Source organism: Emydura macquarii, unplaced genomic scaffold (assembly GCF_026122565.2).
Source record: "Emydura macquarii macquarii isolate MOO-44397 ecotype Brisbane River unplaced genomic scaffold, CSIRO-AGI_Emac_v2 contig_1045, whole genome shotgun sequence".
Taxonomy (NCBI): domain Eukaryota; kingdom Metazoa; phylum Chordata; order Testudines; family Chelidae; genus Emydura; species Emydura macquarii.
This window is the reverse complement of record NW_027131182.1, coordinates 1-16,905: the sequence shown is the minus strand read 5'-3', so window position 1 is coordinate 16,905 and position 16,905 is coordinate 1. Positions and strand designations below refer to the sequence as shown.

Sequence of the window (16,905 nt, the reverse complement as noted above, 5' to 3'; positions counted from 1 at the left end):
AGCCAGGCTTCCCCTCTGCAGCCATAGCTTCCATCGGGGGCTAGCTGAAGCTGACAGCTAATTCAGATGGTAAGGCAGCCGTGGCTTGGCAGGAATGTGGAGTAAAACCTAAGGCAAAACTTGCTCCGTGAAAGACGGCAGATCCTCCAACCCCCCCACCCCCTTATCAGGGCTTGTCCGGGATTTGAAGTGGGGACCTCTTGCTCCCAAAGCAAGCATCATGCCCCCAAACGAACAAGCCTCGCCCAGGATCTCTGCCCTCATGAGGCCTCCGAATGAATGGAAGGCGAGGCTAACTGCACTGGGCTGCCCAAGCCACACAGGACTGGAGGGGGCTGAGGCGGCCGGGTAGGACTATTAAGAAGCCATAGGCTGCACCTGTAGGAACAGCCGGGGAGCAGACATGGAGTGCAAACAAGCTCAGCTGGGCAGGAGAAGGCGGGGCCAAGAAAGCCACGAAGCTTCGGCTTGCCGCGGAGAAAGGGTTGCTGCTGGCTGGGGTAGTCACTCCCTGGGCAGAGGGTATGGAGCTGATACGCCCAAAATGAAGAGAGAAATCGGAAGGAGTCGAGGGAGGGAGCGGTGAGAGGAAAGTCCGGAACGGCAGGCCCTAGGGTCCCCAGAGTAGAGGGCTCGATCGGCTTCCCTTACCAGCCACGGTAAGCGGGACGGTGAACATGAAGACTGCCTGGCTCACTGTGGTGGTGACAGGGAATTGAAGGACGATACCTGGCAAGCAGGGGGACGCTGAGAGACCTAGCCTGTGGAGGAGGACACCTGCTGCTGCTCCTGCTGGGAGCGAGAGGGGCTTCAGAGAAGAACAGGGCAGGCTGCTAAAGCTAGACGGGGCCTCGGACTAACTACTTCGATTACCCAGCTGAATATCGCTGGAGCCTGGCTGAGAGCTCAGAGCTCCTTGTTCCTTTTAGTGGCACCGGTGGGTGGAAAGAGTTGCGCTTCCGCAGGCTCTTCTGAGGCAAAAGGACAGAGCGCAAGCCCTGGGGAAGGAGAGCACGCTCCCCCTTACCAGAAGTGGGGATCGAACCCACGCAGACAAACGTCCATTGGAACTTAAATCCAACGCCTTAACCGCTCGGCCATTCTGGTGAGGCCGACCTGCGCTGCCCAGCCAAACAGCCGCTGCTCGGGAACCCTCTTAGCGAGCTGCCGAGAGCGCACGACCATGGCAGGCGCAGCCTCCCTGGTGGGGCGCCGCGCAGGGAGAGGTGCTGCTCTGGCTCCATAGCTCAGCGGTTAGAGCATTGGTCTTGTAAACCAGGGGTCACGAGTTCAATTCTTGCTGGGGCCTGGCGGGGAGGCTCCTCGGGGGCGCTGTTGTTTCCGTGCACCTAGGTCCTGGCTTTGCTTTTAGTCACGTGCCTTCTCTCCAGGGAAGGGGCAAGGGGCTTCTCTTAAAGAAAAGCCCCAGCCTGCCGTTTGCGGACCAGTTGGTCAAAGGAGAAGAGCTGACGTCCCAACTCTACCAGAAGTGGGATTCGAACCCACGCGGGCTCCCACCCATTGGAACTTGAGTCCAACGCCTTAACCGCTCGGCCATCCTGGCGAAGGGGCGGGTGGGGCGCCACCGCTGCGCCCACATGGTCTTGGGCCCGTGCCGGCGCTCCCCCTCTAGGCAAAGAGCCGATTGACTGCGGCTCAGCGGGCCTGAGACAGTCCTAGGCTTGCTGAGCAAGTGGTCCCTTTCCGTTCTCCTGGCAAGCTGCGTCTGCCTGTCCCTTTCGGGAAGTTGGGGGGAGGTGAAATTGGAGCCCCTGTCAGAGAGGTGTGTGGAAATGTGTCAAGCCAAAGCCAAGGTTAGAGTGGCGCTGGTCCCGTGGAAGGCGCTCCTGCCGTCGGTGGCTGGGTGCAGCGCTGTGGCCTCGGGGAGGGTCTTGCTGTGAGGCGATGGGTGCGAGGAAGCGGCGCGAGGGCCGTCAGCCCCCCAGGCGTGCAAGTTGTCGTCCAGAGGCTGAGGACTGAGCCCGCTTGTTGTCCCGCGGCTGGACTATTAAGCCTTCCTTCCCGTCCTTTGGGGGTGCGGAGCAGCGTCCCGAGTGGGGTGCGGCGGGGGGGAGAGCGCGGCCGTCAAGAATTGCGGCCACCAGGTCAACCCATTGAGCGTAATGGGCCCGCATCTGAGCCGAGCACGGAGAGGGAGGCGGCGAGGGCCGTTGAGCCGGGCTCCAAATCCCCGTGGGCCGGCAGGGGCAGAGCCCCGGCGGAAGAGTTGGGAAGAAGAAAGGAGCCGTCTGGATTCTCCTGTGGCCCCTATCTGCCGCCGGGGGCCCACAGGAGGGAAGCCACCTCCAGCCCGCGATGAGGGCACCTTTGCCATCCCACGCAAGGGCCCCCCCCGGAGCTGAGCTGTGGGGGAAGGGACAGAGTCTCGGCTCAGGGCCCCTCTTTCGAGGGCCGGCGGCACCTGGCTGCTCGCCTCTTCCCCCGAGGCTTCAGCGCCGGCTTCCCCACTGACGTGCGGTGCGCTCCGGCTGAGAAGCGGCTTCGCTCCGGCCTCGGCTCCGCCCCCAACACCCGAGGCTCTCCGCGCCGCGTCCGGCCCCGCGCGTGACCATGCGGCGCCTGGCCTCGCTCCGCGGCAGTGGTCTCGGCAGAAAGGGGGCACGAGCTCCGCTCTTGCTTGGGCCTAGGCAAATCTGCAGCTTCTGGGGCCACGGGTCTTCCCCGGCCAGTGACGGTGGCTTTGCTCGCTGGTGCTTGTTGGTTGGCTTTGGCTTTGGCTTTGGCTTTGGGGCGGGGTGGGGGAGAAGCGGGAGGGGTGCAGCTTGAAGGGAAGCAACGGCAGCTGCTTGAAATAGCCTGCCAGTCGGTCCAAAGGCAGCTGCCCAGGGCAACCGGATTCACGCGGCTAGACAGCCGGGCCCCTAGGCGGGGCGGCTCAACAGCTTACCCGCTCAGCCGTCCCGACCGTCAGCGAGCGCGAGGTTCTTCCCTCCGGGAGAAAAGCCTCGCACGCGCTCAGGCCCTCTCACCCCGAGAGATTACACACCGCCCCGGGCTGGGCCGCCGTCCGGCGCCTCAGCTGACGCCACAGGCTCGTCTGAGAGAGCTAGCGCTTCTGCGGGGCGGGAGGAGCAAAAGGAGGACGGGCGCCCACCTGGAGCCGGCAGAGCCGCACGCTGGCCGCAGTGAGATCTGATGCCACGCAGACGGGCGCCTGGCGGAACAGGAGCCCGACACCTTTAGCGCTCGGACATCCCGGGGCTCCCCCGAGGCTCTCTCGAGGCAGAAGGAACGTCTTGGCCTGTCTCCGGGGATCCAAGCCTTTTTGGGCTGGTGGCCAGCCGCAGCCCGTCCTGGCAGCGAGTGGCATTTGCATTCAGGCGGGTGGGCGGGGCTTCGGCCCCCGGCTTCATAGCTCAGGGGTTAGAGCGCTGGTCTAGTAAACCAGAGGGCGTGAGTTCGAATCTCGCTGGAGCCTGGCTGCCAGGCGGAGGGGTCGGAGCTCTTCCGTCCTTTTAGTGGCACCGGTGGGTGGAAAGAGTTGCGCTTCCGCAGGCTCTTCTGAGGCAAAAGGACTGAAAGGCTAGAGCGCAAGCCCTGGGGAAGGAGAGCACGCTCCCCCTTACCAGAAGTGGGGATCGAACCCACGCAGACAAACGTCCATTGGAACTTAAATCCAACGCCTTAACCGCTCGGCCATTCTGGTGAGGCCGACCTGCGCTGCCCAGCCAAACAGCCGCTGCTCGGGAACCCTCTTAGCGAGCTGCCGAGAGCGCACGACCATGGCAGGCGCAGCCTCCCTGGTGGGGCTCCGCGCAGGGAGAGGCGCTGCTCCGGCTCCATAGCTCAGCGGTTAGAGCATTGGTCTTGTAAACCAGGGGTCGCGAGTTCAATTCTCGCTGGGGCCTGGCGGGGAGGCTCCTCGGGGGCGCTGTTGTTTCCGTGCACCTAGGTCCTGGCTTTGCTTTTAGTCACGTGCCTTCTCTCCAGGGAAGGGGCAAGGGGCTTCTCTTAAAGAAAAGCCCCAGCCTGCCGTTTGCGGACCAGTTGGTCAAAGGAGAAGAGCTGACGTCCCAACTCTACCAGAAGTGGGATTCGAACCCACGCGGGCTCCCACCCATTGGAACTTGAGTCCAACGCCTTAACCGCTCGGCCATCCTGGCGAAGGGGCGGGTGGGGCGCCACCGCTGCGCCCACATGGTCTTGGGCCCGTGCCGGCGCTCCCCCTCTAGGCAAAGAGCCGATTGACTGCGGCTCAGCGGGCCTGAGACAGTCCTAGGCTTGCTGAGCAAGTGGTCCCTTTCCGTTCTCCTGGCAAGCTGCGTCTGCCTGTCCCTTTCGGGAAGTTGGGGGGAGGTGAAATTGGAGCCCCTGTCAGAGAGGTGTGTGGAAATGTGTCAAGCCAAAGCCAAGGTTAGAGTGGCGCTGGTCCCGTGGAAGGCGCTCCTGCCGTCGGTGGCTGGGTGCAGCGCTGTGGCCTCGGGGAGGGTCTTGCTGTGAGGCGATGGGTGCGAGGAAGCGGCGCGAGGGCCGTCAGCCCCCCAGGCGTGCAAGTTGTCGTCCAGAGGCTGAGGACTGAGCCCGCTTGTTGTCCCGCGGCTGGACTATTAAGCCTTCCTTCCCGTCCTTTGGGGGTGCGGAGCAGCGTCCCGAGTGGGGTGCGGCGGGGGGGAGAGCGCGGCCGTCAAGAATTGCGGCCACCAGGTCAACCCATTGAGCGTAATGGGCCCGCATCTGAGCCGAGCACGGAGAGGGAGGCGGCGAGGGCCGTTGAGCCGGGCTCCAAATCCCCGTGGGCCGGCAGGGGGGCAGAGCCCCGGCGGAAGAGTTGGGAAGAAGAAAGGAGCCGTCTGGATTCTCCTGTGGCCCCTATCTGCCGCCGGGGGCCCACAGGAGGGAAGCCACCTCCAGCCCGCGATGAGGGCACCTTTGCCATCCCACGCAAGGGCCCCCCGGAGCTGAGCTGTGGGGGAAGGGACAGAGTCTCGGCTCAGGGCCCCTCTTTCGAGGGCCGGCGGCACCTGGCTGCTCGCCTCTTCCCCCGAGGCTTCAGCGCCGGCTTCCCCACTGACGTGCGGTGCGCTCCGGCTGAGAAGCGGCTTCGCTCCGGCCTCGGCTCCGCCCCCAACACCCGAGGCTCTCCGCGCCGCGTCCGGCCCCGCGCGTGACCATGCGGCGCCTGGCCTCGCTCCGCGGCAGTGGTCTCGGCAGGAAGGGGGCACGAGCTCCGCTCTTGCTTGGGCCTAGGCAAATCTGCAGCTTCTGGGGCCACGGGTCTTCCCCGGCCAGTGACGGTGGCTTTGCTCGCTGGTGCTTGTTGGTTGGCTTTGGCTTTGGCTTTGGCTTTGGGGCGGGGTGGGGGAGAAGCGGGAGGGGTGCAGCTTGAAGGGAAGCAACGGCAGCTGCTTGAAATAGCCTGCCAGTCGGTCCAAAGGCAGCTGCCCAGGGCAACCGGATTCACGCGGCTAGACAGCCGGGCCCCTAGGCGGGGCGGCTCAACAGCTTACCCGCTCAGCCGTCCCGACCGTCAGCGAGCGCGAGGTTCTTCCCTCCGGGAGAAAAGCCTCGCACGCGCTCAGGCCCTCTCACCCCGAGAGATTACACACCGCCCCGGGCTGGGCCGCCGTCCGGCGCCTCAGCTGACGCCACAGGCTCGTCTGAGAGAGCTAGCGCTTCTGCGGGGCGGGAGGAGCAAAAGGAGGACGGGCGCCCACCTGGAGCCGGCAGAGCCGCACGCTGCCCGCAGTGAGATCTGATGCCACGCAGACGGGCGCCTGGCGGAACAGGAGCCCGACACCTTTAGCGCTCGGACATCCCGGGGCTCCCCCCGAGGCTCTCTCGAGGCAGAAGGAACGTCTTGGCCTGTCTCCGGGGATCCAAGCCTTTTTGGGCTGGTGGCCAGCCGCAGCCCGTCCTGGCAGCGAGTGGCATTTGCATTCAGGCGGGTGGGCGGGGCTTCGGCCCCCGGCTTCATAGCTCAGGGGTTAGAGCGCTGGTCTAGTAAACCAGAGGGCGTGAGTTCGAATCTCGCTGGAGCCTGGCTTCCAGGCGCAGGGGTCGGAGCTCTTCCGTCCTTTTAGTGGCACCGGTGGGTGGAAAGAGTTGCGCTTCCGCAGGCTCTTCTGAGGCAAAAGGACTGAAAGGCTAGAGCGCAAGCCCTGGGGAAGGAGAGCACGCTCCCCCTTACCAGAAGTGGGGATCGAACCCACGCAGACAAATGTCCATTGGAACTTAAATCCAACGCCTTAACCGCTCGGCCATTCTGGTGAGGCCGGCCTGCGCTGCCCAGCCAAACAGCCGCTGCTCGGGAACCCTCTTAGCGAGCTGCCGAGAGCGCACGACCATGGCAGGCGCAGCCTCCCTGGTGGGGCTCCGCGCAGGGAGAGGCGCTGCTCCGGCTCCATAGCTCAGCAGTTAGAGCATTGGTCTTGTAAACCAGGGGTCGCGAGTTCAATTCTCGCTGGGGCCTGGCGGGGAGGCTCCTCGGGGGCGCTGTTGTTTCCGTGCACCTAGGTCCTGGCTTTGCTTTTAGTCACGTGCCTTCTCTCCAGGGAAGGGGCAAGGGGCTTCTCTTAAAGAAAAGCCCCAGCCTGCCGTTTGCGGACCAGTTGGTCAAAGGAGAAGAGCTGACGTCCCAACTCTACCAGAAGTGGGATTCGAACCCACGCGGGCTCCCACCCATTGGAACTTGAGTCCAACGCCTTAACCGCTCGGCCATCCTGGCGAAGGGGCGGGTGGGGCGCCACCGCTGCGCCCACATGGTCTTGGGCCCGTGCCGGCGCTCCCCCTCTAGGCAAAGAGCCGATTGACTGCGGCTCAGCGGGCCTGAGACAGTCCTAGGCTTGCTGAGCAAGTGGTCCCTTTCCGTTCTCCTGGCAAGCTGCGTCTGCCTGTCCCTTTCGGGAAGTTGGGGGGAGGTGAAATTGGAGCCCCTGTCAGAGAGGTGTGTGGAAATGTGTCAAGCCAAAGCCAAGGTTAGAGTGGCGCTGGTCCCGTGGAAGGCGCTCCTGCCGTCGGTGGCTGGGTGCAGCGCTGTGGCCTCGGGGAGGGTCTTGCTGTGAGGCGATGGGTGCGAGGAAGCGGCGCGAGGGCCGTCAGCCCCCAGGCGTGCAAGTTGTCGTCCAGAGGCTGAGGACTGAGCCCGCTTGTTGTCCCGCGGCTGGACTATTAAGCCTTCCTTCCCGTCCTTTGGGGGTGCGGAGCAGCGTCCCGAGTGGGGTGCGGCGGGGGGAGAGCGCGGCCGTCAAGAATTGCGGCCACCAGGTCAACCCATTGAGCGTAATGGGCCCGCATCTGAGCCGAGCACGGAGAGGGAGGCGGCGAGGGCCGTTGAGCCGGGCTCCAAATCCCCGTGGGCCGGCAGGGGCAGAGCCCCGGCGGAAGAGTTGGGAAGAAGAAAGGAGCCGTCTGGATTCTCCTGTGGCCCCTATCTGCCGCCGGGGGCCCACAGGAGGGAAGCCACCTCCAGCCCGCGATGAGGGCACCTTTGCCATCCCACGCAAGGGCCCCCCCCGGAGCTGAGCTGTGGGGGAAGGGACAGAGTCTCGGCTCAGGGCCCCTCTTTCGAGGGCCGGCGGCACCTGGCTGCTCGCCTCTTCCCCCGAGGCTTCAGCGCCGGCTTCCCCACTGACGTGCGGTGCGCTCCGGCTGAGAAGCGGCTTCGCTCCGGCCTCGGCTCCGCCCCCAACACCCGAGGCTCTCCGCGCCGCGTCCGGCCCCGCGCGTGACCATGCGGCGCCTGGCCTCGCTCCGCGGCAGTGGTCTCGGCAGGAAGGGGGCACGAGCTCCGCTCTTGCTTGGGCCTAGGCAAATCTGCAGCTTCTGGGGCCACGGGTCTTCCCCGGCCAGTGACGGTGGCTTTGCTCGCTGGTGCTTGTTGGTTGGCTTTGGCTTTGGCTTTGGCTTTGGGGCGGGGTGGGGGAGAAGCGGGAGGGGTGCAGCTTGAAGGGAAGCAACGGCAGCTGCTTGAAATAGCCTGCCAGTCGGTCCAAAGGCAGCTGCCCAGGGCAACCGGATTCACGCGGCTAGACAGCCGGGCCCCTAGGCGGGGCGGCTCAACAGCTTACCCGCTCAGCCGTCCCGACCGTCAGCGAGCGCGAGGTTCTTCCCTCCGGGAGAAAAGCCTCGCACGCGCTCAGGCCCTCTCACCCCGAGAGATTACACACCGCCCCGGGCTGGGCCGCCGTCCGGCGCCTCAGCTGACGCCACAGGCTCGTCTGAGAGAGCTAGCGCTTCTGCGGGGCGGGAGGAGCAAAAGGAGGACGGGCGCCCACCTGGAGCCGGCAGAGCCGCACGCTGCCCGCAGTGAGATCTGATGCCACGCAGACGGGCGCCTGGCGGAACAGGAGCCCGACACCTTTAGCGCTCGGACATCCCGGGGCTCCCCCGAGGCTCTCTCGAGGCAGAAGGAACGTCTTGGCCTGTCTCCGGGGATCCAAGCCTTTTGGGCTGGTGGCCAGCCGCAGCCCGTCCTGGCAGCGAGTGGCATTTGCATTCAGGCGGGTGGGCGGGGCTTCGGCCCCCGGCTTCATAGCTCAGGGGTTAGAGCGCTGGTCTAGTAAACCAGAGGGCGTGAGTTCGAATCTCGCTGGAGCCTGGCTGCCAGGCGGAGGGGTCGGAGCTCTTCCGTCCTTTTAGTGGCACCGGTGGGTGGAAAGAGTTGCGCTTCCGCAGGCTCTTCTGAGGCAAAAGGACTGAAAGGCTAGAGCGCAAGCCCTGGGGAAGGAGAGCACGCTCCCCCTTACCAGAAGTGGGGATCGAACCCACGCAGACAAACGTCCATTGGAACTTAAATCCAACGCCTTAACCGCTCGGCCAGTCTGGTGAGGCCGACCTGCGCTGCCCAGCCAAACAGCCGCTGCTCGGGAACCCTCTTAGCGAGCTGCCGAGAGCGCACGACCATGGCAGGCGCAGCCTCCCTGGTGGGGCTCCGCGCAGGGAGAGGCGCTGCTCCGGCTCCATAGCTCAGCGGTTAGAGCATTGGTCTTGTAAACCAGGGGTCGCGAGTTCAATTCTCGCTGGGGCCTGGCGGGGAGGCTCCTCGGGGGCGCTGTTGTTTCCGTGCACCTAGGTCCTGGCTTTGCTTTTAGTCACGTGCCTTCTCTCCAGGGAAGGGGCAAGGGGCTTCTCTTAAAGAAAAGCCCCAGCCTGCCGTTTGCGGACCAGTTGGTCAAAGGAGAAGAGCTGACGTCCCAACTCTACCAGAAGTGGGATTCGAACCCACGCGGGCTCCCACCCATTGGAACTTGAGTCCAACGCCTTAACCGCTCGGCCATCCTGGCGAAGGGGCGGGTGGGGGCGCCACCGCTGCGCCCACATGGTCTTGGGCCCGTGCCGGCGCTCCCCCTCTAGGCAAAGAGCCGATTGACTGCGGCTCAGCGGGCCTGAGACAGTCCTAGGCTTGCTGAGCAAGTGGTCCCTTTCCGTTCTCCTGGCAAGCTGCGTCTGCCTGTCCCTTTCGGGAAGTTGGGGGGAGGTGAAATTGGAGCCCCTGTCAGAGAGGTGTGTGGAAATGTGTCAAGCCAAAGCCAAGGTTAGAGTGGCGCTGGTCCCGTGGAAGGCGCTCCTGCCGTCGGTGGCTGGGTGCAGCGCTGTGGCCTCGGGGAGGGTCTTGCTGTGAGGCGATGGGTGCGAGGAAGCGGCGCGAGGGCCGTCAGCCCCCCAGGCGTGCAAGTTGTCGTCCAGAGGCTGAGGACTGAGCCCGCTTGTTGTCCCGCGGCTGGACTATTAAGCCTTCCTTCCCGTCCTTTGGGGGTGCGGAGCAGCGTCCCGAGTGGGGTGCGGCGGGGGGGAGAGCGCGGCCGTCAAGAATTGCGGCCACCAGGTCAACCCATTGAGCGTAATGGGCCCGCATCTGAGCCGAGCACGGAGAGGGAGGCGGCGAGGGCCGTTGAGCCGGGCTCCAAATCCCCGTGGGCCGGCAGGGGGGCAGAGCCCCGGCGGAAGAGTTGGGAAGAAGAAAGGAGCCGTCTGGATTCTCCTGTGGCCCCTATCTGCCGCCGGGGGCCCACAGGAGGGAAGCCACCTCCAGCCCGCGATGAGGGCACCTTTGCCATCCCACGCAAGGGCCCCCCCCGGAGCTGAGCTGTGGGGGAAGGGACAGAGTCTCGGCTCAGGGCCCCTCTTTCGAGGGCCGGCGGCACCTGGCTGCTCGCCTCTTCCCCCGAGGCTTCAGCGCCGGCTTCCCCACTGACGTGCGGTGCGCTCCGGCTGAGAAGCGGCTTCGCTCCGGCCTCGGCTCCGCCCCCAACACCCGAGGCTCTCCGCGCCGCGTCCGGCCCCGCGCGTGACCATGCGGCGCCTGGCCTCGCTCCGCGGCAGTGGTCTCGGCAGGAAGGGGGCACGAGCTCCGCTCTTGCTTGGGCCTAGGCAAATCTGCAGCTTCTGGGGCCACGGGTCTTCCCCGGCCAGTGACGGTGGCTTTGCTCGCTGGTGCTTGTTGGTTGGCTTTGGCTTTGGCTTTGGCTTTGGCTTTGGCTTTGGCTTTGGGGCGGGGTGGGGGAGAAGCGGGAGGGGTGCAGCTTGAAGGGAAGCAACGGCAGCTGCTTGAAATAGCCTGCCAGTCGGTCCAAAGGCAGCTGCCCAGGGCAACCGGATTCACGCGGCTAGACAGCCGGGCCCCTAGGCGGGGCGGCTCAACAGCTTACCCGCTCAGCCGTCCCGACCGTCAGCGAGCGCGAGGTTCTTCCCTCCGGGAGAAAAGCCTCGCACGCGCTCAGGCCCTCTCACCCCGAGAGATTACACACCGCCCCGGGCTGGGCCGCCGTCCGGCGCCTCAGCTGACGCCACAGGCTCGTCTGAGAGAGCTAGCGCTTCTGCGGGGCGGGAGGAGCAAAAGGAGGACGGGCGCCCACCTGGAGCCGGCAGAGCCGCACGCTGCCCGCAGTGAGATCTGATGCCACGCAGACGGGCGCCTGGCGGAACAGGAGCCCGACACCTTTAGCGCTCGGACATCCCGGGGCTCCCCCGAGGCTCTCTCGAGGCAGAAGGAACGTCTTGGCCTGTCTCCGGGGATCCAAGCCTTTTTGGGCTGGTGGCCAGCCGCAGCCCGTCCTGGCAGCGAGTGGCATTTGCATTCAGGCGGGTGGGCGGGGCTTCGGCCCCCGGCTTCATAGCTCAGGGGTTAGAGCGCTGGTCTAGTAAACCAGAGGGCGTGAGTTCGAATCTCGCTGGAGCCTGGCTTCCAGGCGCAGGGGTCGGAGCTCTTCCGTCCTTTTAGTGGCACCGGTGGGTGGAAAGAGTTGCGCTTCCGCAGGCTCTTCTGAGGCAAAAGGACTGAAAGGCTAGAGCGCAAGCCCTGGGGAAGGAGAGCACGCTCCCCCTTACCAGAAGTGGGGATCGAACCCACGCAGACAAATGTCCATTGGAACTTAAATCCAACGCCTTAACCGCTCGGCCATTCTGGTGAGGCCGGCCTGCGCTGCCCAGCCAAACAGCCGCTGCTCGGGAACCCTCTTAGCGAGCTGCCGAGAGCGCACGACCATGGCAGGCGCAGCCTCCCTGGTGGGGCTCCGCGCAGGGAGAGGCGCTGCTCCGGCTCCATAGCTCAGCAGTTAGAGCATTGGTCTTGTAAACCAGGGGTCGCGAGTTCAATTCTCGCTGGGGCCTGGCGGGGAGGCTCCTCGGGGGCGCTGTTGTTTCCGTGCACCTAGGTCCTGGCTTTGCTTTTAGTCACGTGCCTTCTCTCCAGGGAAGGGGCAAGGGGCTTCTCTTAAAGAAAAGCCCCAGCCTGCCGTTTGCGGACCAGTTGGTCAAAGGAGAAGAGCTGACGTCCCAACTCTACCAGAAGTGGGATTCGAACCCACGCGGGCTCCCACCCATTGGAACTTGAGTCCAACGCCTTAACCGCTCGGCCATCCTGGCGAAGGGGCGGGTGGGGGCGCCACCGCTGCGCCCACATGGTCTTGGGCCCGTGCCGGCGCTCCCCCTCTAGGCAAAGAGCCGATTGACTGCGGCTCAGCGGGCCTGAGACAGTCCTAGGCTTGCTGAGCAAGTGGTCCCTTTCCGTTCTCCTGGCAAGCTGCGTCTGCCTGTCCCTTTCGGGAAGTTGGGGGGAGGTGAAATTGGAGCCCCTGTCAGAGAGGTGTGTGGAAATGTGTCAAGCCAAAGCCAAGGTTAGAGTGGCGCTGGTCCCGTGGAAGGCGCTCCTGCCGTCGGTGGCTGGGTGCAGCGCTGTGGCCTCGGGGAGGGTCTTGCTGTGAGGCGATGGGTGCGAGGAAGCGGCGCGAGGGCCGTCAGCCCCCCAGGCGTGCAAGTTGTCGTCCAGAGGCTGAGGACTGAGCCCGCTTGTTGTCCCGCGGCTGGACTATTAAGCCTTCCTTCCCGTCCTTTGGGGGTGCGGAGCAGCGTCCCGAGTGGGGTGCGGCGGGGGGGAGAGCGCGGCCGTCAAGAATTGCGGCCACCAGGTCAACCCATTGAGCGTAATGGGCCCGCATCTGAGCCGAGCACGGAGAGGGAGGCGGCGAGGGCCGTTGAGCCGGGCTCCAAATCCCCGTGGGCCGGCAGGGGGGCAGAGCCCCGGCGGAAGAGTTGGGAAGAAGAAAGGAGCCGTCTGGATTCTCCTGTGGCCCCTATCTGCCGCCGGGGGCCCACAGGAGGGAAGCCACCTCCAGCCCGCGATGAGGGCACCTTTGCCATCCCACGCAAGGGCCCCCCCCGGAGCTGAGCTGTGGGGGAAGGGACAGAGTCTCGGCTCAGGGCCCCTCTTTCGAGGGCCGGCGGCACCTGGCTGCTCGCCTCTTCCCCCGAGGCTTCAGCGCCGGCTTCCCCACTGACGTGCGGTGCGCTCCGGCTGAGAAGCGGCTTCGCTCCGGCCTCGGCTCCGCCCCCAACACCCGAGGCTCTCCGCGCCGCGTCCGGCCCCGCGCGTGACCATGCGGCGCCTGGCCTCGCTCCGCGGCAGTGGTCTCGGCAGGAAGGGGGCACGAGCTCCGCTCTTGCTTGGGCCTAGGCAAATCTGCAGCTTCTGGGGCCACGGGTCTTCCCCGGCCAGTGACGGTGGCTTTGCTCGCTGGTGCTTGTTGGTTGGCTTTGGCTTGGGCTTTGGCTTTGGCTTGGGCTTTGGGGCGGGGTGGGGGAGAAGCGGGAGGGGTGCAGCTTGAAGGGAAGCAACGGCAGCTGCTTGAAATAGCCTGCCAGTCGGTCCAAAGGCAGCTGCCCAGGGCAACCGGATTCACGCGGCTAGACAGCCGGGCCCCTAGGCGGGGCGGCTCAACAGCTTACCCGCTCAGCCGTCCCGACCGTCAGCGAGCGCGAGGTTCTTCCCTCCGGGAGAAAAGCCTCGCACGCGCTCAGGCCCTCTCACCCCGAGAGATTACACACCGCCCCGGGCTGGGCCGCCGTCCGGCGCCTCAGCTGACGCCACAGGCTCGTCTGAGAGAGCTAGCGCTTCTGCGGGGCGGGAGGAGCAAAAGGAGGACGGGCGCCCACCTGGAGCCGGCAGAGCCGCACGCTGCCCGCAGTGAGATCTGATGCCACGCAGACGGGCGCCTGGCGGAACAGGAGCCCGACACCTTTAGCGCTCGGACATCCCGGGGCTCCCCCGAGGCTCTCTCGAGGCAGAAGGAACGTCTTGGCCTGTCTCCGAGGATCCAAGCCTTTTTGGGCTGGTGGCCAGCCGCAGCCCGTCCTGGCAGCGAGTGGCATTTGCATTCAGGCGGGTGGGCGGGGCTTCGGCCCCTGGCTTCATAGCTCAGGGGTTAGAGCGCTGGTCTAGTAAACCAGAGGGCGTGAGTTCGAATCTCGCTGGAGCCTGGCTTCCAGGCGCAGGGGTCGGAGCTCTTCCGTCCTTTTAGTGGCACCGGTGGGTGGAAAGAGTTGCGCTTCCGCAGGCTCTTCTGAGGCAAAAGGACTGAAAGGCTAGAGCGCAAGCCCTGGGGAAGGAGAGCACGCTCCCCCTTACCAGAAGTGGGGATCGAACCCACGCAGACAAATGTCCATTGGAACTTAAATCCAACGCCTTAACCGCTCGGCCATTCTGGTGAGGCCGGCCTGCGCTGCCCAGCCAAACAGCCGCTGCTCGGGAACCCTCTTAGCGAGCTGCCGAGAGCGCACGACCATGGCAGGCGCAGCCTCCCTGGTGGGGCTCCGCGCAGGGAGAGGCGCTGCTCCGGCTCCATAGCTCAGCAGTTAGAGCATTGGTCTTGTAAACCAGGGGTCGCGAGTTCAATTCTCGCTGGGGCCTGGCGGGGAGGCTCCTCGGGGGCGCTGTTGTTTCCGTGCACCTAGGTCCTGGCTTTGCTTTTAGTCACGTGCCTTCTCTCCAGGGAAGGGGCAAGGGGCTTCTCTTAAAGAAAAGCCCCAGCCTGCCGTTTGCGGACCAGTTGGTCAAAGGAGAAGAGCTGACGTCCCAACTCTACCAGAAGTGGGATTCGAACCCACGCGGGCTCCCACCCATTGGAACTTGAGTCCAACGCCTTAACCGCTCGGCCATCCTGGCGAAGGGGCGGGTGGGGCGCCACCGCTGCGCCCACATGGTCTTGGGCCCGTGCCGGCGCTCCCCCTCTAGGCAAAGAGCCGATTGACTGCGGCTCAGCGGGCCTGAGACAGTCCTAGGCTTGCTGAGCAAGTGGTCCCTTTCCGTTCTCCTGGCAAGCTGCGTCTGCCTGTCCCTTTCGGGAAGTTGGGGGGAGGTGAAATTGGAGCCCCTGTCAGAGAGGTGTGTGGAAATGTGTCAAGCCAAAGCCAAGGTTAGAGTGGCGCTGGTCCCGTGGAAGGCGCTCCTGCCGTCGGTGGCTGGGTGCAGCGCTGTGGCCTCGGGGAGGGTCTTGCTGTGAGGCGATGGGTGCGAGGAAGCGGCGCGAGGGCCGTCAGCCCCCCAGGCGTGCAAGTTGTCGTCCAGAGGCTGAGGACTGAGCCCGCTTGTTGTCCCGCGGCTGGACTATTAAGCCTTCCTTCCCGTCCTTTGGGGGTGCGGAGCAGCGTCCCGAGTGGGGTGCGGCGGGGGGAGAGCGCGGCCGTCAAGAATTGCGGCCACCAGGTCAACCCATTGAGCGTAATGGGCCCGCATCTGAGCCGAGCACGGAGAGGGAGGCGGCGAGGGCCGTTGAGCCGGGCTCCAAATCCCCGTGGGCCGGCAGGGGGGCAGAGCCCCGGCGGAAGAGTTGGGAAGAAGAAAGGAGCCGTCTGGATTCTCCTGTGGCCCCTATCTGCCGCCGGGGGCCCACAGGAGGGAAGCCACCTCCAGCCCGCGATGAGGGCACCTTTGCCATCCCACGCAAGGGCCCCCCCCGGAGCTGAGCTGTGGGGGAAGGGACAGAGTCTCGGCTCAGGGCCCCTCTTTCGAGGGCCGGCGGCACCTGGCTGCTCGCCTCTTCCCCCGAGGCTTCAGCGCCGGCTTCCCCACTGACGTGCGGTGCGCTCCGGCTGAGAAGCGGCTTCGCTCCGGCCTCGGCTCCGCCCCCAACACCCGAGGCTCTCCGCGCCGCGTCCGGCCCCGCGCGTGACCATGCGGCGCCTGGCCTCGCTCCGCGGCAGTGGTCTCGGCAGGAAGGGGGCACGAGCTCCGCTCTTGCTTGGGCCTAGGCAAATCTGCAGCTTCTGGGGCCACGGGTCTTCCCCGGCCAGTGACGGTGGCTTTGCTCGCTGGTGCTTGTTGGTTGACTTTGGCTTTGGCTTTGGCTTTGGCTTTGGCTTTGGGGGAGAAGCGGGAGGGGTGCAGCTTGAAGGGAAGCAACGGCAGCTGCTTGAAATAGCCTGCCAGTCGGTCCAAAGGCAGCTGCCCAGGGCAACCGGATTCACGCGGCTAGACAGCCGGGCCCCTAGGCGGGGCGGCTCAACAGCTTACCCGCTCAGCCGTCCCGACCGTCAGCGAGCGCGAGGTTCTTCCCTCCGGGAGAAAAGCCTCGCACGCGCTCAGGCCCTCTCACCCCGAGAGATTACACACCGCCCCGGGCTGGGCCGCCGTCCGGCGCCTCAGCTGACGCCACAGGCTCGTCTGAGAGAGCTAGCGCTTCTGCGGGGCGGGAGGAGCAAAAGGAGGACGGGCGCCCACCTGGAGCCGGCAGAGCCGCACGCTGCCCGCAGTGAGATCTGATGCCACGCAGACGGGCGCCTGGCGGAACAGGAGCCCGACACCTTTAGCGCTCGGACATCCCGGGGCTCCCCCCGAGGCTCTCTCGAGGCAGAAGGAACGTCTTGGCCTGTCTCCGGGGATCCAAGCCTTTTTGGGCTGGTGGCCAGCCGCAGCCCGTCCTGGCAGCGAGTGGCATTTGCATTCAGGCGGGTGGGCGGGGCTTCAGCCCCCGGCTTCATAGCTCAGGGGTTAGAGCGCTGGTCTAGTAAACCAGAGGGCATGAGTTCGAATCTCGCTGGAGCCTGGCTGCCAGGCGCAGGGGTCGGAGTTCTTCCTTCCTTTTAGTGGCACCGGTGGGTGGAAAGAGTTGCCCTTCCGCAGGCTCTTCTGAGGCAAAAGGACTGAAAGGCTAGAGCTCAAGCCCTGGGGAAGGAGAGCGCTCTCCCCCTTACCAGAAGTGGGGATGGAACCCACGCAGACAAACGTCTATTGGAACTTAAATCCAACGCCTTAATCGCTCAGCCATTCTGGTGAGGCCGACCTGCGCTGCCCAGCCAAACAGCCGCTGCTCGGGAACCCTCTTAGCGAGCTGCCGAGAGTGCACGACCATGGCAGGCGCAGCCTCCCTGGTGGGGCGCCGCGCAGGGAAAGGTGCTGTTCTGGCTCCATAGCTCAGCGGTTAGAGCATTGGTCTTGTAAACCAGGGGTCGTGAGTTCAATTTTCGCTGGGGCCTGGCGGGGAGGTTCCTAGGGGGCGCTGTTGCTTCCGTGCACCTAGGTCCTGGCTTTGCTTTTAGTCACGTGCCTTCTCTCCAGGGAAGGGGCAAGGGGCTTCTCTTAAAGAAAAGCCGCAGCCTGCCGTTTGCGGACCAGTTGGTCAAAGGAGAAGAGCTGACGTCCCAATTCAACCAGCAGTGGGATTTAAACCCACT

The 16,905-nt window shown here is 65.3% G+C and overlaps 26 non-coding genes across 26 annotated transcripts; 13 read left to right on the top strand and 13 right to left on the bottom strand.

Moving 5' to 3' along the window:
• Positions 1-1,024: 1,024 nt before the first annotated feature.
• Positions 1,025-1,107, bottom strand: TRNAL-UAA (transfer RNA leucine (anticodon UAA)). The gene has a single exon. It is a non-coding gene; the product is annotated as a tRNA-Leu (tRNA).
• A 129-nt stretch (positions 1,108-1,236) lies between these two features.
• On the top strand, positions 1,237-1,309 carry TRNAT-UGU (transfer RNA threonine (anticodon UGU)). Its single transcript has one exon. It is a non-coding gene; the product is annotated as a tRNA-Thr (tRNA).
• A 172-nt stretch (positions 1,310-1,481) lies between these two features.
• Positions 1,482-1,564, bottom strand: TRNAL-CAA (transfer RNA leucine (anticodon CAA)). Its single transcript has one exon. It is a non-coding gene; the product is annotated as a tRNA-Leu (tRNA).
• Positions 1,565-3,366: 1,802 nt separating this feature from the next.
• Positions 3,367-3,439, top strand: TRNAT-AGU (transfer RNA threonine (anticodon AGU)). The gene has a single exon. It is a non-coding gene; the product is annotated as a tRNA-Thr (tRNA).
• Positions 3,440-3,584: 145 nt separating this feature from the next.
• On the bottom strand, positions 3,585-3,667 carry TRNAL-UAA (transfer RNA leucine (anticodon UAA)). The gene has a single exon. It is a non-coding gene; the product is annotated as a tRNA-Leu (tRNA).
• Positions 3,668-3,796: 129 nt separating this feature from the next.
• TRNAT-UGU (transfer RNA threonine (anticodon UGU)) lies at positions 3,797-3,869 on the top strand. The gene has a single exon. It is a non-coding gene; the product is annotated as a tRNA-Thr (tRNA).
• Positions 3,870-4,041: 172 nt separating this feature from the next.
• On the bottom strand, positions 4,042-4,124 carry TRNAL-CAA (transfer RNA leucine (anticodon CAA)). The gene has a single exon. It is a non-coding gene; the product is annotated as a tRNA-Leu (tRNA).
• A 1,803-nt stretch (positions 4,125-5,927) lies between these two features.
• TRNAT-AGU (transfer RNA threonine (anticodon AGU)) lies at positions 5,928-6,000 on the top strand. Its single transcript has one exon. It is a non-coding gene; the product is annotated as a tRNA-Thr (tRNA).
• Positions 6,001-6,145: 145 nt separating this feature from the next.
• On the bottom strand, positions 6,146-6,228 carry TRNAL-UAA (transfer RNA leucine (anticodon UAA)). The gene has a single exon. It is a non-coding gene; the product is annotated as a tRNA-Leu (tRNA).
• A 129-nt stretch (positions 6,229-6,357) lies between these two features.
• TRNAT-UGU (transfer RNA threonine (anticodon UGU)) lies at positions 6,358-6,430 on the top strand. Its single transcript has one exon. It is a non-coding gene; the product is annotated as a tRNA-Thr (tRNA).
• Positions 6,431-6,602: 172 nt separating this feature from the next.
• Positions 6,603-6,685, bottom strand: TRNAL-CAA (transfer RNA leucine (anticodon CAA)). Its single transcript has one exon. It is a non-coding gene; the product is annotated as a tRNA-Leu (tRNA).
• Positions 6,686-8,484: 1,799 nt separating this feature from the next.
• TRNAT-AGU (transfer RNA threonine (anticodon AGU)) lies at positions 8,485-8,557 on the top strand. Its single transcript has one exon. It is a non-coding gene; the product is annotated as a tRNA-Thr (tRNA).
• Positions 8,558-8,702: 145 nt separating this feature from the next.
• On the bottom strand, positions 8,703-8,785 carry TRNAL-UAA (transfer RNA leucine (anticodon UAA)). Its single transcript has one exon. It is a non-coding gene; the product is annotated as a tRNA-Leu (tRNA).
• Positions 8,786-8,914: 129 nt separating this feature from the next.
• Positions 8,915-8,987, top strand: TRNAT-UGU (transfer RNA threonine (anticodon UGU)). Its single transcript has one exon. It is a non-coding gene; the product is annotated as a tRNA-Thr (tRNA).
• Positions 8,988-9,159: 172 nt separating this feature from the next.
• TRNAL-CAA (transfer RNA leucine (anticodon CAA)) lies at positions 9,160-9,242 on the bottom strand. The gene has a single exon. It is a non-coding gene; the product is annotated as a tRNA-Leu (tRNA).
• A 1,823-nt stretch (positions 9,243-11,065) lies between these two features.
• On the top strand, positions 11,066-11,138 carry TRNAT-AGU (transfer RNA threonine (anticodon AGU)). Its single transcript has one exon. It is a non-coding gene; the product is annotated as a tRNA-Thr (tRNA).
• Positions 11,139-11,283: 145 nt separating this feature from the next.
• TRNAL-UAA (transfer RNA leucine (anticodon UAA)) lies at positions 11,284-11,366 on the bottom strand. Its single transcript has one exon. It is a non-coding gene; the product is annotated as a tRNA-Leu (tRNA).
• Positions 11,367-11,495: 129 nt separating this feature from the next.
• On the top strand, positions 11,496-11,568 carry TRNAT-UGU (transfer RNA threonine (anticodon UGU)). The gene has a single exon. It is a non-coding gene; the product is annotated as a tRNA-Thr (tRNA).
• A 172-nt stretch (positions 11,569-11,740) lies between these two features.
• Positions 11,741-11,823, bottom strand: TRNAL-CAA (transfer RNA leucine (anticodon CAA)). Its single transcript has one exon. It is a non-coding gene; the product is annotated as a tRNA-Leu (tRNA).
• Positions 11,824-13,640: 1,817 nt separating this feature from the next.
• Positions 13,641-13,713, top strand: TRNAT-AGU (transfer RNA threonine (anticodon AGU)). Its single transcript has one exon. It is a non-coding gene; the product is annotated as a tRNA-Thr (tRNA).
• Positions 13,714-13,858: 145 nt separating this feature from the next.
• Positions 13,859-13,941, bottom strand: TRNAL-UAA (transfer RNA leucine (anticodon UAA)). Its single transcript has one exon. It is a non-coding gene; the product is annotated as a tRNA-Leu (tRNA).
• Positions 13,942-14,070: 129 nt separating this feature from the next.
• Positions 14,071-14,143, top strand: TRNAT-UGU (transfer RNA threonine (anticodon UGU)). The gene has a single exon. It is a non-coding gene; the product is annotated as a tRNA-Thr (tRNA).
• A 172-nt stretch (positions 14,144-14,315) lies between these two features.
• TRNAL-CAA (transfer RNA leucine (anticodon CAA)) lies at positions 14,316-14,398 on the bottom strand. Its single transcript has one exon. It is a non-coding gene; the product is annotated as a tRNA-Leu (tRNA).
• Positions 14,399-16,204: 1,806 nt separating this feature from the next.
• Positions 16,205-16,277, top strand: TRNAT-AGU (transfer RNA threonine (anticodon AGU)). Its single transcript has one exon. It is a non-coding gene; the product is annotated as a tRNA-Thr (tRNA).
• Positions 16,278-16,422: 145 nt separating this feature from the next.
• Positions 16,423-16,505, bottom strand: TRNAL-UAA (transfer RNA leucine (anticodon UAA)). Its single transcript has one exon. It is a non-coding gene; the product is annotated as a tRNA-Leu (tRNA).
• Positions 16,506-16,634: 129 nt separating this feature from the next.
• On the top strand, positions 16,635-16,707 carry TRNAT-UGU (transfer RNA threonine (anticodon UGU)). Its single transcript has one exon. It is a non-coding gene; the product is annotated as a tRNA-Thr (tRNA).
• The last annotated feature ends 198 nt before the right edge of the window (positions 16,708-16,905 follow it).